Below are 18,136 nucleotides of genomic sequence, written 5' to 3'. Positions count from 1 at the left end.
TCAAATCAGAGACTCAATACCATTTGTAGTATTTGCAAAGAAGTAAGATGCTTGGAAATGCATTTACTTAACCTAGGAAGTGAAAAATCTCTGCAAGGAAAACTATAAATCATTGAGGAAAGAAATCACAGATGATACAAACAAATGGAAAAGCATATAATGCTCATGAATCAGTAGAATCAGCATTGTTATTATTATTATTTTTTGAGTTTAAATGTATTTTATTTTTAAACAACCTACATGATATGTTTTTCCTTAAAAACAATGCCTCCACTCCAAATAAATCACGGTCAAAATAAATGAAGAGCTCAAGATGACATCAGTCCCATTTGTCTTAAGTCCTGGTGTTGTGTGGATGACAAGCAGCAGCCAGTTATGATGACAGGTGATAGATCCAAAGTAATTGCCAAATTTGTTAACATTTTTCCATTTCTAAACCATCCTTAAAGAAAATCATATATGGGGTCACACCATCCTCCCGGTAGTCCAGGAGAGCAACCATGCCATCTGGATTCATGTTTTCACCAATAAAGAACTGGTAGTTTTTGAAATTAGCCAGGATGTGCTTGATTTGTTCTGCAGCCCCTGTCATAAAAGGTTTACTCTTTCTGGTCTCTGTTCTTCAAGTTTACCTTTGATTGACTTCATGTAATCTTTGATGTACTTCTTGTAGGCTTCTTTTGTGAAGCTGGTTTCCTGCAAGTGATGGTTCATGACAATATCAACACCAGTGACAACTGTGCTTTCGGTACCTTCGCCCTCAGGTCCTTCAGCGGAAGCATTTCCACCAATGAGCGAGTCATCAATGTTACCCTCCGTCCTACTGACCATATTCCCCTCCACCTCCAGGCACAGGCTGTCCACGATGTCTCGGATCTTGTAAATGTCGGAGAACATCTCATCGTGGCTGATGAGGTCCCGGTAGATAATCATGATGGCGGCTGAAGGGAGACCGCGGCAGCACTAGCTTTGCAGGAGCTCTGAGCGAGCGCGGTGGAGCCCCAGCGGCGCTCGGAGGGAGGAGGGAGCGGGCGGAAAAGCAGAAGCAGCATTGTTAAAATGTCCATACTGCCCAAAGTGATTTAGACTCAGTGCAATCCCCATCAAAATATAAACGGATTTTAAAGGCCTACAAAAAATAATTTTTATGCTTTGTTTGCAACCAGAAAAGAGCCCAAATAGCCAAAGCAATCTTAAGTAAAAAGAATAAATCTGGAGACATCATGTTACCAGGCTTCAAACTGTACTACAAGGCTATCATAACCAAAACAACATGGTAGTGATACAAAAATAGAGACATTGACCAACAGAACAGAAAAGGGAACCCGAGATAAAACCATCTACCCACAACCAACTGATCTTTGGCAAATCAGACAACAATGTATGCCGTGGAAAAGAACTCCTATTTAATAAATAGTGCTAGGAAAATTGGACTGTCACATGCAGAAGGATGAAACAGGACCTCTGTCTGTTACCACTCTCAAAAATTAATTCAAGATGGATAAAATAGTTAAATGTAAGGCATGAAACGGTAAGAATTCTAGAAGAAAATGTAGGACAAACTCTTCTAGATATTGTCCTTCACAAAGAATTTATGACTAAGACCCCAAAGGCAATTACAGCAACAACAAAAATAAACAAATGGGACTTGATTAGATTAAAATGCTTCTGCAGAGCAAAGGAAATAATCAACAGAACAAATAGACAACCTACAGAATGGGAGAAAATATTTGTAAAGTATGTATTGATAAAGAACTCCTTTACAAAGCACTGAAACAAATCAGTCAGAAAAAAAAAATGAACAACTCCATTAAAAAGCGAGTAAAAAACATGAACAGAAACTTTTTTTTTTAAGAGTCTTAACTTTATTGTTCTTGGCAGAGTGCTGTGGTGTCACAGCTCACAGCAATCCCCAACTCCTGGGCTTAGGCAATTCTCTTGCCTCAGCCTCCTGAGTAGTTGGGATTACAGGTGCCCACCACAACACCCAGCTATTTTCTTTGTTGCAGTTTGGCTGGGGCCAGGTTCAAACCCGCCACCCTCGGTATATGGAGCTGGCGCCCTACCCACTGAGCCACAGGCACCGGCCATGAACAGAAACTTTTCAAAAGAAGATGGACAAATGGCAAACATGAAAAAAATGCTCAATATTACTAATCATCAGGGAAATGCAAATTAAAACCTTAGTGAGATATTAACCTTACCCCTGTCAGAATGGCTCTTATTAAAAAGTCCAATAGCAATAGATGCTGATATGGATACAGGGAGAAAGGAATGCTTATAAAACTGTTGGTGGAACTGTGTATTAGTACAACCTTTATGAAAATAGGTATGGAGATTTCTTAAAGAACTAAAAGTCAACGTACCATTTGATCCAGCAATCACACTACTGGGTATCTACCCAAAGCAAAAGAAGTCATTTGATCAAAAACACAACTGCACTTGAATGTTTATTATAGCACAGTTCACAGTTGTAAACATGTGGAATCAGCCTAAGTGTACATTAATTCATGAGTATTGTATATATATACTATGTAGTACTATACAGGCATAAAAAGACATGAATTAATATCTTTTGCAGCAATTTGGATGGAACTGGAGACCATTAAGTGAAGTGTGTCAAGAATGGAAAAGCAAACACCACATGTACTCTAATAATTTGGAACTAATTGGTGGGGACACATGGATGCAGAGAGAAATAAAAGTCATTGTAAATCAAGAAGGTGGTGGAACGTAGGGGGAAGATAGCAGAGTGTTAAAAACCTACCTGAGAGGTACAGTGAACACTGTTTGGGTGATGGACACACTTCTAGCCCTGATTTGAGCATAATAAAAGTCATCCATGTAACAAAACCACTTGTACCCCTTCAATGTTTTTTATTAAATCATAACTGTGTACATTAATGCATTTATGGGGCACAGTGTGCTGATTTTATATACAATTTGGAATGCTTACATTAAACTGGTTAACATCCCCTTCACCTCACTTACTTAATTGTTATATTAAGACATTTATACTCTTAATTAAGACATTTATACTCTATATTCTTAATAGATTTGACATGTTCTCTCGCAATATACACAATAGGTGAAGTTCACCAATTACCCTCCCTCCCCTACCCCTCCCTTTCCCTCCTTCATTCTGGTCTATAGTTGTGTTTATCATTTGTATGAAAGTGTGGGTGATTATATCTTGGTTTCATAATAGTACTGAGTACCTTGGATACTTTTTCTTCCATTCTTGAGATATTTTACTAAGAAGAATATATTTCAGCTCCATCCAGGTAAACATAAAAGAGGTTAAGTCTCCATCTTTTAAAATTTTTTTTTAAAAAGATTATAGACTTCAAGATTTTAACCTAGGTAGTCTGTGGGTATGAAAGAACAGAGCACTTTTCATGGGCAGGCTAGAAGGCTAGTTGGCTCAGGGAGTATTGCTCAGTGAAGGCTCTTTCTTGGAGGAAGGCTGTTGGACAAGTCTTTTTGGTGTGACACATAACTGAAATTAGATAAAGCAGGAAGACAAAGTTTTCACTTTATATTTTATTTAATATTTTGATACTGTATGAACATCCATGTTTAGTTTAAAAAGCAAGGATTAGAATTGGAAATCTAAAGTATGATCCCACTGTATAAAACAGCCTATGGAAAGCTGAAATAATTTAGGTAGAGTAAGGAAAAGAGGGATGTTTTATTTATATGCATGTATGTGTTTATATATATAAATTTGTATGTGTATGTGTATATATATATCCATGTTATTTAAAAAGATAAAATAATGAATATGGGTAAGGTAAATAATATTGACAAATGTAAGAGGGAAAATGGTGACATGAAGGTCATGAAGGAGCTTGTGGTAGGCAGAGTAATGACTTTCCCAAAGATATTTCTTTCCTAATCCGTGAAACCTATAAAAATATTACCCTAATTGGCAAAAGAGACTTTGCAAAACTGATTGAGGTTAAAGATCTTGAAATGAGAAAATTTTGCTAGATTATCCAGGTGAATCCAGTGTAACCACATGAGTTCTTAAAAATTGGAAAATCTTTTCTAACTGTGAAGAATCTGGCAAGGAAATAGATTCTCTCCTAAAGCCTCTAGAAGGGAATGCAGCCCCACCTACACATTACCTTTTTAGCCTAGGGAGACTATTAGACTTACAAACTACCGAGCTGGAAGGTAATAAATTTATATTGTTTAAGCTACTTAGTTCATGGTAATTTGTTAAAATTATGAATAGGAAACTAATACAGAGCTCTTTAGTTACCTCCCAAATCATCAAGAAAATTTTCTCAGAAGCCAAAGGTTTTTTCCACCTGCTTGAAGAGCTAAAGCTATTTAGCTTTGAGAAGACAAAGTTAATGATACTTGAGCTGCAGTCCTCAATATTTAAAAGGCTGTTGTGTGGAAGCGAGATTAGTTTGTTATGTTGTGTTGGAAGAATTTAGGTTAAGAGTTGAAGTTATGGAGAGTATGACAAGTATAGCTGTCAAAATCAGACTGGATGGTGTTTCAAAATGTGAGATCCCTTTCTCTGGAGGTGTCCTGAAATAACAGTACGGTACATAGCATTTTAAAAACATTTTGTAGTTTACCAAAACCATTACATTCATAAATCATTCCACTTAATCATTAGCAGTTTGGTGAATTAGTCTTGATTTTCTCATTTTATATTTAAGTAAATAAATATAAAAGGGAGGCCAAGGGGTTTAATGTAACTTAATGAAGGGCCCATGTCTAGTAAGAAGCCAAGTTGTGAATTGAGCCTTATTTTAGAAGTTGGAGGCCAATGCTTTCCCCACTAACTGATTCATTCATTCTTCATTTATTTCTTCACCTCTACAGAGTACTTCCTAGGATGGGCACTTGGATAGGGAAATGGGAGTTAAATAATGAACAAGATAAATGCATTCCCTGTCCTTGGAGCTTATAGTCTATTGAGGAATTAAAACTGGAAATTCATGTAGTGTGATTAATGGGGTATAGGAGGAAGAGTGTGATCCAAGAACACTTAGGAGGATTGCCAGTCTAACTATAGAGGTTTGGGAAGGCTTCTTGGGAGAAGTGATGTTTGAGAATGAAGAGGAGTGTTCCAGAAAAAGATGAACTTGGGCATGGGCAGGATGGTTGGTAAGAAGATCTCAAGCAAAGGAAATAACACAAGTGGAAGCACAGAGAGGAGAAGAACTAGATTAGTATCTGTCCAAGAATGTTGTAGGGGAGAGTCCTTGCATTAATTAAGAGATTGTGTAGATGCCTTCTAAGGCTCCTTTCCACTTTAAGATTCAGTTAGATCTATGAAAAATTTAAAATTTTCTATAGGTAACAAACTGCATGGCTTTCGTTTGGTGAATTTTTATCATTAGCCTACATTATATATTAGGCATATATAGATGTAAGTCAGGATGCTAAGTACTGAACAATAGTTTTGAGGTACAGCCAGTGGATTATTCCAGGGGAAACACAGATAACAGTTTATGGCTATCCAGTTGGTAAATATTCAACAGCCATATTTTTAAATCATGGAAAAAAATCCATGATTTGAAGCATTTGCTGATTCCATGGTATAAATAATACCACTGTGGCTAATTTTAAGCTTCTATCACTGATGTGGAGGCCAGAGAGATGCTCATAAATACACCATTATATATATTCTCACATACAAACATAGTAGGCACAAATAACTTCAGGAGCATAGCATAAACTGTGACAAAATGATAGGAAGTGCTGAATTTTGAATATTCTCTTTGTTTTTTATATAATTTAATTATCTATTTACATTTTTTTTTAGTAATAGTTGTGTTTAAAAACTAGATCTCTAAATAACCTGAACATTTAACAGTTGGCTCTTGCAATACAGGCCAACTTCAGCATACCACAGTGGCTATACCTAGAAGTTCGGCTTAGACCCCCGGCATTATGAGAATTGACCCAGTTGTCAAAGGACTCTAATGTGCTTCTTACAAGGCTAACATGTTCTGAGAGCTCATGTAAATGATATATGGGTTCCCAAGAGCAGTAGTTTTCAGCTTCATGGCAGTGGCATAGAAAAACTCATTTCTACCCCTTCCTCTTACCAACTCTGCCAGGCTTACATCTGGCTAAAACAGTCTGCTGCACTTATTTATATTTGTTATTGTGTAGAGGAGATAAAACATGGAGTGGGAAAAATTTTCTTATTTTATATGAATTCTTGGCAGAGCAGACAAGTGACTATTTTTAAGCCACTGGGAACCCACAGAGTGTAGTTTAAAAGCCTATTGTGAAACTATTTCTATGTAATCCTGTTTAAAGCTTTTGTGTTTCATTTGTTGTTTTTAATTACTAAGGAAGGAGGGCTCCATCTATTTAAAACATAGAAGTCTACTTTAGTTCAAGTTCAGGAGAAATATTAGAAAGGGGAGGGAGCTCCTTTAGAGTTCCTTTATTCTTTGGACAAGTAGATTGCTGACAACTCAGATGTAAAAGAATGAGTCCTAGAAGGCTAAATCATCATGGTAAGAGGCTGAAAGTATAGTCTGGGAGAAATTAAGGAGGGCTTTTTAATCTAAGGAAATTAAGAGCAGTAAGTTGTAAGTGGAACTGACTGAAAAACTGGGAAAGCATTTAGGGTTAATAAAGATGGGGACTCTGCCTTCTTCATAACTATAGACTGAGCACCCAGAGCTGGTAGACATTCCACAATGGTACAAGGAAAATTAATTAAATTGTTCCGCTTATTTTTATTTATTTATTTATTTACTGTTGAGACTGAGTCTCACTATGTCACCTTTGTCAGAGTGCCGTGGTGTCACAGCTCATAGCAACCTCAAATTCTTGGACTCAAGCAATTCTCTTTCCTCAGTCTCCCAGGTAGCTGGGACTACAGGCACCTGCCACAATGCCCGGCTATTTTTTGATTGTGGTTACTATTGTTGTTTGGCAGGCCTGGACTGGGTTTGAACTGCCAGTCCCGGTGTATGTGGCTGGCGCCTGAGCTGCTGAGCTACAGGCACCAAGCCTATTTTTATTTTTTTTTTGAGACAGAGTGTCATTTGGTCACCCTTGGTAGAGTGCCATGGTGCCTTAGCTCATAGCAACCTCAAACTCTTGGGCTCAAGCAATCCTCTTGCCTCACCCTCTGAAGTAGCTGGGACTACAGTTGCCCACCACAATGCCTGCCTGTGTTTAGAGATGGGGTCTCGCTCTTGCTTAGGCTGGTCTCAAACTCATGAGCTCAGGCAATCCACCTGCCTCAGCCTCTCAGAGTGCTGGGATTATAGGCATGAGCCACTATGCCTGGCTGTCTTCTCATTAAAAAAAAAAACAACACTTAAAAGTGAAAGTAACATGTGAGCACTTTCTCATTGTAAAAAGTTATAAATAAATGACAGAATAAAAAATGAAATCCTTCTTTACATAGTCCATAACCCAAAGTCCATTCCCTTCTCTATAAGGAGCCATTCTTAACAGTTTGATATGTATTACATTAGACATTTTCCAGTATATCTGCAAACACAAATGTTCATATGTAAAGTATCAGTGTTATACGCCATTGTTTTTCTTTTAAAAAAATTGATGTCTTACCACTTTGAGATACAACATAACTCCAGTAAGATTAGCCCACATCACAAAATCCCAAAACTGCAGATGTTGGTGTGGATGTGCAGAGGAAGGGAACACTTACTCAGCTGGTAGGACTACAAACTAATACAGCCTTTTTGGAAAGAAATATGGAGAATTCTGAAGGAACTAAGAGTTGACCTACCATTTGACCCTGCAATTCCATTACTACATATCTACCCAGATGAACAAAAATTATTTTACAAAAAAGGCATTTGCACCATTATGTTTATTTCAGCCCAATTCATAATTGCCAAGTCATGGAAGCAGACCAAATGCCCATCAATCCATGAATGGATTAACAAATTGTGGTATATATGTACCATGGAATACTAAGTAGTCATAAAAAGATGGAGAATTTACATCTTTTATGTTTACCTGGATGGAGCTAGAACATATTCTTCTTAGTAAAGTATCTCAAGAATGGAAAAGAGGGTGGTGCCTGTGGCTCAGTGGGTAGGGTGCCAGCCCCATATACTGAGGGTGGCAGGTTTGAACACGGCCCCAGCCAAACTGCAACAAAAAAAATAGCTGGGGGTTGTGGCAGGTGCCTGTAGTCCCAGCTACTCAGGAGCCTGAGGCAAGAGAATTGCCTAAGCCCAGGAGTTGGAGGTTGCTGTGATCTCTGACACCACAGCACTCTACTGAGGGGGATAAAGTGAGATTCTGTCTCTATTAAAAAAAAAAAAAAGAATGGAAAAGAATCCAGGGTACTCAATACTATTATGAAACAAATACATAATCACTTACACATTCATATGAATGGTAAAACACAACTATAGTCCAGAAAGAAGGAGGGGAAAGGAGGGAGAAGGGAGGACGAGTGGAGGGAGGGTATTTGGTGGGATCTCACCTAACGTGCACAATGCAAGGGTATGTTTCAAAATAACTAAGAGTGTATTACAAATGTCTTACCACAAAAAATAAGTGAGGTGATGATTATGTTAATCAGTTTTATTTAAGCATTCCACGTTGTATATCAGATCATCACATTGTACCCCACAAATGTATATAGTTATGAACTAATAAAATTAAATTAAAAATTGATGTCTTAGAGATATATTGATATGATTGTCTTTTTAACAGCTGCACAATATTCTGTGGTATGAATAAATTACTACATTTTATTTAACCAGTTCCTTATAAGATGGACATCTAGTTTTCAATTTTTTTCCTTTTAGAAGCAATAATGTAACACATATCCTTGTACATATCTCTTTGTATACATTTGAAAACATTTCTCTGATGTTGATTCCTACAAATGGAATTGGTGGTTGTAGAATATATACTTTTAAAGTCTGTATAAAAGCTTCCCATTTGCCCTCCAAAAATGACATATAATTTCCCTTCTGTCAGTAGTGGAACTTCTTCATTTATACACAGACAGAAATTGAGACGACTTTTTTTTTGTCTGCCCAGTATTCATTTCCCTTTGTCTGATAATAGTTCCCTGATTTCCTTTGTGGTAATCACCTTCTCCGGAGAATTAATTAACAATTCCACTCCTGGCTTCTGATATAGGACATGTGTCTCATACCTAAATTTTGAGCAGTGAATCCATCTAGCCATGCGATTTGTTCAGAGATAAAGAAATGACAAAGACTTGGCCAAATCATTGCAATTCCTTTTTCTGGTCATAGTAATTGTTTCAGGGAGAGCACAAACCCCAACTTGATCCAGTTAGAGTGGCTCTGGGAGCTCTGCCAGAAGTACAAGGGTTCCTTGTGTCGTACATGACCCTGAAAGGTGACAGGCCCAAGAATACAGTGTTTTTATTTAGTAATTTCAGTTGGTAGCAAAGTCATGCCCTTCGCTTCCTTTTTCCCCTTCAATCCATGTTTATTCATATTCTCTCCCTTCTGTATATTGCAGATATCTATTTCTGCTAACTAGCTGTCAGCCAATGAACACACAATTTTTCTTATATTAAATAAAAAGCTACTACACAACTCTTACGTTCCTTCCTTTAAAGTTAATCATTTTTTTTGGTGGGGGGGACAGAGTTTCACTTTGTCACCCTGGTAGTGCTCTGGTGTCATAGCTCACAGCAATCTCTAAGTCTTGGGCTCAAGTGATTCTCTTGCCTCAGCCTCCTAAGTACCTGGGACTACAAATGCCTACCACAACTCCCGGCTATTTTTAGAGACAGGGTCTTACTTTATTTCAGGCTGATCTTAAACTCATGAGCTCAGGTGATCTGCCCACCTCAGTAATCCCAAAGTGCTGGGATTGCAGATGTGAGCTACCTCCCTCATCCCTTTAAAGCTAATCATGAAAGACTTATCTCCTATTGTTATTATCTCATTCTAACTGATATCTGGCCCTGCTATGTCACTTAAGTTAATCTTGGCAAAGTTGTAAGGAAAAGTTAATTTTTTGAAAATTAGATATGATTTGCAAACCATAAAATCTCATTTTAAAATGTATAATTCTCTAGATTATACAACCATCACAACTATCTAATTTTAGGACATTTTCGTCTCCCTGAAAAGAAACCTTGTGCCTATTAGTAGTGGTGCCCAGGCCCTGATGTCCACTAATCTACTTTCTGTCACTATGGATTTACCTGTTCTGGATATTTCAATAAATAGACTCATACAATATGTGGCCTTGTATCTGGCTTCTTTTATTTAGCATAATATATTCAAGGTTAATCCATGTTGTACATATATCAGTGGTCAAATAAATTCCAGTGTATGTATGTACTACATTTTGTTTATCCATTCATCAGCCACTGGACATTTGGGCTGTTTGCAAAATTGTGGCTGTTAGGAATATTGCAACTGTGAGTTTTTATGTGAACAAATCTTTTCATTTATCTTGGATCTATACTAGGAGTGGAAATACTGGGTCATTTTGTAATTCTATGTTTTACTTTTTGAGGAATGGCCAAACTGCTTTCTGGCTAAACCATTTTACACTCCCACCAGTACTGTATGGTGGTTACAATTTCTCCACATCATCTCTGGCACATTTTTTTTCTTTTACTAGCCATCCCAGTGATTGTGCAGTGGCATCTTGTTGTGGTTTTGATTCATATTTCCCTTATGACTAATGATGAGCATCTTTTCAGGTGCTTACTGGCCATTTGTCTATCTTCTTTGGGAAAATATGTATTCAAATACTTTGACCATTTTAAAATCAGATAGTTTGTCTTTTAATTGTTGAGTTGTAAGAGTTCTTTGTATATTCCAAATACTAGATCTTCATTAGCAATATGATTTGCATATATTTTCTCCAGTCTGTGAGTTATTTTTTCCCTTTCTGGATAGTGCCTTTTGAAACATGTTTGTAATTTTGATTGACTGCATATATCTATTTTTTCTTTGGTTGCTTATGCTTTGGGTGCCCTATTTAAGAAAACATTGCTTAATCCAAGGTCACCAAGATTTACCTCTGTTTTCTCCTAAGAGTTTTGTAGTTTTAACTCTTATATGTATATATATTTAATTTTTTTCCTTCTTTTTTATTTATTTATTTATTTATTTTGCTGTTTTTGGCAGGGGCTGGGTTTGAACCTGCCACCTCCAGTATATGGGGCCGGCGCCCTACTCCTTTGAGCCATAGGCGCTGCCCTCTTATACTTATATTTTTGATCTATCTTAAGTTTTGTGAATGTTATGAGATGGGGGGGTCCACATTCATTTTTTTTGTGTGAAGATATCTAGTTGTCCCAGTGCCATTTGTTGAAAAGACTATTCTTTTTTCATTGAATTGTCTTGGTACCCTTGTCAAAAATCAGTTGGCTGTAGATGTGTAGGTTTGTTTGTGGACTTTCAATTCTATTCCATTGATCTATATGTCTACCCTAGTCCAGTAGACCTACCTACCAAACAGATCTACCATACTGTTTTGATTACTATAGTTTTTAATCATGAAGTATAAGTCCTGAAACTTTATTCTTTTTCAAGGTGTTTTAGTTATTCTGGGTTTCTTGCATTTTCATATGAGTTTTAGGACTATACTGTCAGTTTCTGCAAAAGAAGTAGTTGGAATTTTGACAAGGATTGCATTGAATTGGTAGATCAATTTGGAAGGTCTTCTGATACATGAAGACACAATGTCTTTCTATTTGTTTAATTTCTTTCAATAAAGTTTGATAGTTTTACATGTTTAGTCTTACACTTACTTTGAAATTTATTCTTGTTTTTTTTTTTTTTTTTTGAGATAGTCTCACTACCTCACCCTTGGTAGAGTGCTACAGCTCACAGCAACCTCAAACTCTTGGGCTGAAGCGACCCTCCTGCCTCAGCCTCCCAAGTACCTAAGACTACAGGCGCCCACCACAGTGCCCAGCTATTTTTTGTTGCAGTTGTCATTGTTGTTTAGCTGGCCCCAGCTGGGTTCCAACCTGCCTGCCTCCATGTATGTGGCTGGTGCCGTACCACTGTGCTATGGGTGCCGAGCCATGGATTGCTTTCTTAATTTCATTTTTAAATTGATTATTGCTACTATACAAAAATATAACCAATTTTTGTATATTGATCTTCTATCCTGTAACCTTGCTAGACTCATTCCTTATCTCGTATGTATTTATGTAAGTGTGCGTGTGTATATGTGCATGTGTATTCCTTAGCATTTTCTGTATATGGGATCATATCATTTTGCAAATAGAGATAATGCTTTAATTCTTTCATTGTAATCTAGATGCAACTTATTTTATTTTCTTATTTAATTGCCCTGTAGTCTAGAATCTCCAGTGAGATGTTAAATAGAAGTGGTGAAAGTAGATATTCTTGTCTTATTCCTGGTACATCAAACACTAAGTATGATGTTAGTGATGTGGACTGGAGTGTGACGTTTATAATGGAGAAAACTGATGGATTTGAGAAGTGTTTTGGAAATAGAATGGATTTGTCAATGTTGAATATGGAGGTTAAGGGAGAGGGAGGGGCTAAAGAAAATTGTTTGCATCATTTATTTAATAAGCTATTTATTTTAATAGCTGTCTGCATAAAGCTATTATATATGTTCATAAATATATAATAAATGATAATTTATATAATATAAAGATTTCTTTTTTTTATTAAATCATAACTGTGTACATTGATGCATTTATGGGGTTCAGTGTACTGATTTGATATACAATGTGAAATGCTTACATTGAACTGATTAACACATCCATCACCTTGCTTACTTGTTTTTTGTGGTACGACAATTATACTCTTTTCTTTTTATTTATTTTGCCATCAGTATTTTATTTATTTTTTTGAAATTAATATGAGGGTACAAATTTTTAGGTTACATTGTCCTCACTTCCAAGGGAAGAGCTTCTATTAAACTCTGTCACCTCAGATTCCCTCTTGGCATTGAAACTTTTCCAATCTTTGGTTTCTTAGTCCTCACTTTTCTTTATTTTCTGGTCCCTTTTATTTTTTTTATTAAATCATAGCTATGTACATTAATGCAATCATGGGGGGTACAATGTGCTGGTTTTATATACAATTTGAAATATTTTCATCAAGTTAGTTAACATAGCCTTCATGGCATTTTTTTAGTTATTGTGTTAAGACATTTATGTTCTACACCTAGTAAATTTCACATGTACCCCTTGTAAGATGCACCATAGGTGTGGTCCCACCAATTACTCTCCCTCCAACCGTCCTCCCCCCTCCCCTCCCCTCTCCCCTTTCCCCTTCTTCTATAATTGGGTTATAGCTTTCAGAAGAAAGCTATAAATTGGTTTCATAGTAAGACTGAGTACATTGGATACTTTTTCTTCCATTCTTGAGATACTTTGCTAAGAAGAACATGTTTGAGCTCCATCCATGTAAACATGAAAGAGGTAAAGTCTCCATCTTTCTTTAAGGCTGCATAATATTTCATGGTGTACATATACCACAATTTATTGATCCATTCAAAGGTTGATGGGCACTTGGGCTTCTTCCATGACCTAGCAATAATGAATTGGGCTGTAATAAACATTCTGGTACAAATATCCTTGTTATCATGTGATTTTTGGTCTTCTGGATATATACCTAGCAGAGGAATTGTAGGATCAAATGGCAGGTCTATTTTTAGATCTCTAAGTGTTCTCCAAACATCTTTTCATAAGGAATGTATTAGTTTGCCTTCCCATCAGCAGTGTAAAAGTGTTCCCTTTTCTCCACATCCATGCCAACATCTCTGGTTTTGGGATTTTGTAATATGAGCTAATCTTACTGGAGTTAGATGATATCTCAAAGTAGTTTTGATTTGCATTTCTCTGATGATTAAGGATGATGAGCATTTTTTCATATTTCTGTAGGCCATGCGCCTGTCTTCTTCAGAGAAACTTCTTTTCAAGTCCCTTGCCCACCCTGAGATGGGATCACTTGTTCTTTTCTTGCTAATACATTTGAGTTCTCTGTGGATTCTGGTTATTAAACCTTTGTCGGAGACATAACCAGCAAATATCTTCTCCCATTCTGAGGGCTGTCTGCTTGCTTTACTTACTGTGTTCTTGGCTGTGCAGAAGCTATTTAGTTTGATCAGGTCCCAGTAGTGTATTTTTGATGCTACTTCAATTGCCTGGGGGGTAGGGAGGGTCCTCCTCATAAAATATTCACCCAGGCCGATATCTTCAAGAGTTTTCCCTGCACTTTCTTCTAGTGTTTTTATAGTTTCCTTTCTTAAGTTTAAATCTTATCTAGTGAGAGTCTATCTTAGTTAATGGCAAAAGGTGTGGGTCCAGTTTCAGTCTTCTATAGGTTGCCATCCAGTTAGCCCAGCACGATTTGTTAAATAGGGGATCTTTTCCCTAGGGAATGTTTTTAATTGGCTTGTCAAAGACCAAATGACAGTAAGTAGCTCAGTTCTCCTCTTGGTTCTCTATTCTGTTCTATATATCTACCTCTCTGTTTTTGTGCCAGTACCATGCTGTTTTAATCACTATCAATTTATAGTATAGTCTGAGGTCTGGTAGCATGATTCCTCCTGCTTTGTTTTTATTTCTGAGCAATGTCATGGTTATTTGAGTTTTTTTCTGATTCCATATAAAACAAAGTATTATTTTTTTGAGATCTTTAAAGTATGACAGTGGAACTTTAATAGGGATTGCATTGAAATTGTATATTGCTTTGGGTAGTATGGACATTTTAACAATGTTGATTCTTCCCAACCATGAGCATGGTATGTTTTTCTATTTGTTAGCATCTTTAGCTATTTCTTTTATTAGAGTTTCATAGTTCTCTTTATAGAGATCTTTCGCGTCCTTTGTTAGGTAAACTCCCAAATATTTCATCTTCTTTGGCACTACTGTGAATGGAATAGAGTCCTTGACTGTTTTTTCAGCTTGACTATTGTTGGTATATATAAAGGCTAGAGATTTATGAGTGTTGATTTTGTAACCTGAGATGCTGCTGTATTCCTTGATCGCTTCTAAGAGTTTTGTACTAGTATTCCCTGGTATTTTCCAGATATACAATCATATCATCTGCCAAGGGTGAAAGTTTGATCTCTTCTGACCCTATATGGATACTTTTGATCACCTTTTCTTCTGTAATTGCGATGGCTAAGACTTCTATTACAATGGTAAAGAGCAGTGGAGACAATAGACAGCTATACCTGGTTCCTGATCTGAGTGGAAATGATTTCAGTTTAACTCCATTCAGTACAATGTTGGCTGTGGGTTTGCTGTAGATGGTCTCTATCGGTTTAAGATACTCTATTGGTATGTCCCTACTATACCAATTTTCTTAAGTGTTCTGATCATGAATGGGTACTGGATATTATCAAAAGCTTTTTCTGCATCAATTGAGAGAACAATATGGTCTTTGTTTTTTAATTTGCTTATGTGCTAAATTATATTTATAGATTTATGTATATTGAACCATCCTTGAGACCCTGGTATAAAACCCACTTGGTCATAGTGTATAATTTGTTTGATGTGTTGCTGGATTCTGTTGGTTAGGATCTTGTTGAATATTTTCGCATCAATATTCATTAGTGATATTGTTCTATAATTTTCTTTTCTTGTTGGGTCTTTTCCTGGTTTGGGGATCAAGGTGATGTTTGCTTGGAAAAAGTTGCATAATATAGGTACTAATTCCTCTTTAAAGGTTTGGTAGAATTCTGATGTGAAGCCCTCTGGTCCCTGGCTTTTCTTTTTAGGGAGATTTTGTATAGTTGATGCTATTTCAGAACTTGATATAGGCCTGTTCAACATTTCCACATCATTCTGGCTAAGTCTTGGAAGGTGGCATGCTTCCAAGTATTGGTCAATTTCCTTTAGATTTTCATATTTCTGAGACTAAATTTTCTTGTAATATTTATTAAGGATTTTTTGAATTTCTGAGGAGTCTGTTGTTATTTCATTATTACCATTTCTCATTAATGAAATTAGAAATTTATTCTTTTTTTCCTGGGTAGGTTAGTCAAAGGTTTATCTGTTTTATTGACCTTTTCAGAAAACCAACTTTTCGATTTATTGATCTGTTGTATAATTCTTTTGTTTTCAGTTTCATTTAATTCTGCTCTAATTTTGGTTATTTCTTTTCTTCTGCTAGATTTGGGATTGAAACGTTCTTCCTTTTCCAGTTGCTTGAGTTATCCCATTAAGTTGTTAACTTCCTCTCTTTCCATTCTCTTGAGGAAGGCTTGCAGTGCTATAAATTTCCCTCTTAGGACTGCCTTTACGATATCACAGAGGTTCTGATAATTCATGTCTTCATTACCATTTTGTTCCAAAAATTTGGTAATTTCCTTCTAATCTTGTGTCTGACCAGCTATCATTCAGTGTAAGGTTATTTAGCTTCCATGTTTTTGTATGAGTCTGCAGATTTCTGTTGTTACTGAGTTCAACTTTTATTCCATGATGGTCCGAGAAGATGCAAGGAATAATTACTATTCCTTTAAATTTGTTGAGATTAGACTTGGGACCTAAGATGTGATCAATTTTGGAGTATGTTCCGTGGGCTGATGAGAAGAATGTGTATTCAGTTTTGTTACGATGAAATGTTCTGTAGATGTTTGTTAAATCCAAATGTTGAATGGTTAAGTTTAAATCTAAAACTTATTTGCTTAGCTTCTTTTTTTTTTTTTTTTGCTTGTACAAAAGGTCTTTATTGGTGGGGGGAGGGAGGCTGCAGAGCAGCACTGAGAAGGAGAGAAGAGGGGAGAGAGTGGAGAAGAGAAGAGAGAGAGAGAGTAGCATAGAATGAGGGGGAAGATGAGAGAGAGAGAGAGAGAGAAGGAAGACAGAAAGAGGCGAGAGAGCTGCTTAGCTTTTTATTGGAGGATCTATCCAACACTGCCGAGGGAATGTTAAAATCTCTATTATGGAGCTGGAGGAAATCAAGTTGCTCATGTCTGTTAGAGTCTGTCTTATAAATTGAGGTGCATTCTGGTTGGGTGCATAAATGTTAATGATTGAAACATCATTATATTGAATGTTACCTTTGAGAAGTATGAAGTGACCATCCTTACCTTTCCTTACTTTTGTTGGTTTAAAGCCTATTGTATCTGTGAATAAAATTGTAACACCTGCTTTTTTCTGCTTTTCATTTGACTGAAATATAGATAACCATCCCTTCACCCTGAGTCTATATTTATCTTTTAAAGTATGATGAGATTTGTGTATGTAGCAGGTATCTGGCCTAAATTTTTGTGTCCATTCAGCCAACCTGTGCCTCTTTAGAGGACAATTTAAGCCATTTACATTATATTGATAAGCCTGGTAAAATTTTAGGTATCTAGTTTTTTAAAAGTCCAGTGGACATTTTTAATCCTTTCACCACTGTGGAAGTTGAAATTTGATCAAAAGTTTCTGAGTGAGTTTACTTATGTGGTGGAAGATTGTGCTGGTCATTATGGAGGATAGGTCTGAGAATATTGTGAAGAGCTGGTTTAGTTATGGCAAATTTCTTCAACATGTGTATGTCATTAAAGTATTTAATTTCTCCATCATAAATGAAACTCAGTTTAACTGGATACAGGATCCTGGGTTGAAAGTTATTTTGTTTTAGGAGATTAAAACTCAGTGGCCAGGGTTGTCTAGCTTGAAATGTTTTAGCAGAGAGATCTGCAGTCATTTTAATATTCTTTCTCTTGTAGGTTGTGGTTTTCTTACATCTGGCTGCTTTCTGAATTTTCTTTTTCATATTAACTTTAGTGAAGTTAATTATGATGTATCTGGGAGTTGTCTTATTGGGGTTGAATCGTGCTGGGGTTCTGAAGCCGTCTGCTATCTGAATTTCAGAATCTCTTGGCGTGTCTGGGAAGTTCTTCATAATCTCATGAAGAAGGGCCTCTGTGCTTTGCGAAGCTACTTCTTCGCCTTCAGGAATTCCTATAAGGCGAATACTAGTTTTCTTCCAATCATTCCGAAGCTCTCTGAGAGAATGATTCATTTTTGCTCTCCATTTCTCTTCCTCTTTTAGTGTTTGGGAGCACTCAAAAACTTTGTCTTTAATCTCATAGATCCTTTCTTCTGCCTGTTCCATTCTCTTACTGAGGGATTCTACTGTATTTCTCAGATCTTTGAGGGCTGCAAATTCTTGTCTCAATGTGTCAAAAGCTTTGGTGATTTTATCTTTGAATTCATTGAATTCTTGAG

The 18,136-nt window shown here is 36.6% G+C and overlaps 1 pseudogene across 1 annotated transcript; it reads right to left on the bottom strand.

Moving 5' to 3' along the window:
* Positions 1-200: 200 nt before the first annotated feature.
* Positions 201-1,034, bottom strand: LOC100944657 (annotated as a pseudogene). Its single transcript, XR_152690.3, has one exon. The product of XR_152690.3 is annotated as a translationally-controlled tumor protein pseudogene (transcript).
* Positions 1,035-18,136: the final 17,102 nt, after the last annotated feature.

This window comes from Otolemur garnettii, unplaced genomic scaffold, assembly GCF_000181295.1.
Source record: "Otolemur garnettii isolate 467f Iridium unplaced genomic scaffold, OtoGar3 scaffold00001, whole genome shotgun sequence".
Taxonomy (NCBI): domain Eukaryota; kingdom Metazoa; phylum Chordata; class Mammalia; order Primates; family Galagidae; genus Otolemur; species Otolemur garnettii.
This window is presented reverse-complemented; position numbering and strand designations above follow the sequence as displayed.